This window comes from Anoplophora glabripennis, unplaced genomic scaffold, assembly GCF_000390285.2.
Source record: "Anoplophora glabripennis isolate ALB-LARVAE unplaced genomic scaffold, Agla_2.0 scaffold13, whole genome shotgun sequence".
Classification (NCBI taxonomy): Eukaryota; Metazoa; Arthropoda; class Insecta; order Coleoptera; family Cerambycidae; genus Anoplophora; species Anoplophora glabripennis.
Window position 1 is genome coordinate 169616 of NW_019416478.1, and position 765 is coordinate 170380.

General features: G+C 30.6%; 1 non-coding gene across 1 annotated transcript; it reads right to left on the bottom strand.

The window, feature by feature from the left end:
- Positions 1–360: 360 nt before the first annotated feature.
- On the bottom strand, positions 361–434 carry Trnat-agu. Its single transcript has one exon. It is a non-coding gene; the product is annotated as a tRNA-Thr (tRNA).
- Between the last annotated feature and the right edge of the window lie 331 nt (positions 435–765).

Sequence of the window (765 nt, forward strand, 5' to 3'; positions counted from 1 at the left end):
TCAATCTAATGGCTTCCATAAAAAAACTCGATCCATTAAATTATAAATAATATATACGAAAGTACTTACTGGAGTTCAATTAATTAAGGCTGATGTTTTCAACAATATCACATCAATACTATCAGTAATACTGACAGCGGTTACGCCACGACCGCAGACACAATTCATTTACAGAAAGAAATGTTTTTATTTTACCATGGAAAAGAAATGATCTACAAAAATCTTTAACCAAAGCTATCTTATAAACAAAAACGTGCTAACTTCGTTGTATGGCTGATTTTTTAAATTCGATAAATATATATGAATAATTTATTAAAGATAACTAACTTTTATTTATGAGAAATTAGGAAAAAAATTGTGAGGCCCCGGCGAGATTCGAACTCGCGATCTCCTGTTTACTAGACAGGCGCTTTAACCAACTAAGCCACGGCGCCGTTGGTAAACTAGCTTCTAAGGCCTTATTCAACGCGTATTTTGTTAGTTACACACATTTATCTTATTTACTCGAATTCTTTAGGAACAGAAAAACACATTTAAATGTAATTTATCATTATCTGATTACTGAATATTAAATTATTTACACAAAAACGTCTCTTTAAGCAAATCAAAATGTATTTTATCAACTTGATGTTTGCTATCCAGGAATTGCCGTAAATTAAAACAATTTCTACTTTTGTACAAATTTAATAACACAGGCAAGATACTTTTAAGTTTTAGTTTATATTTTTCGCTTCCCAATTTCTGGGTTAAGCATGTCCAAAAGAG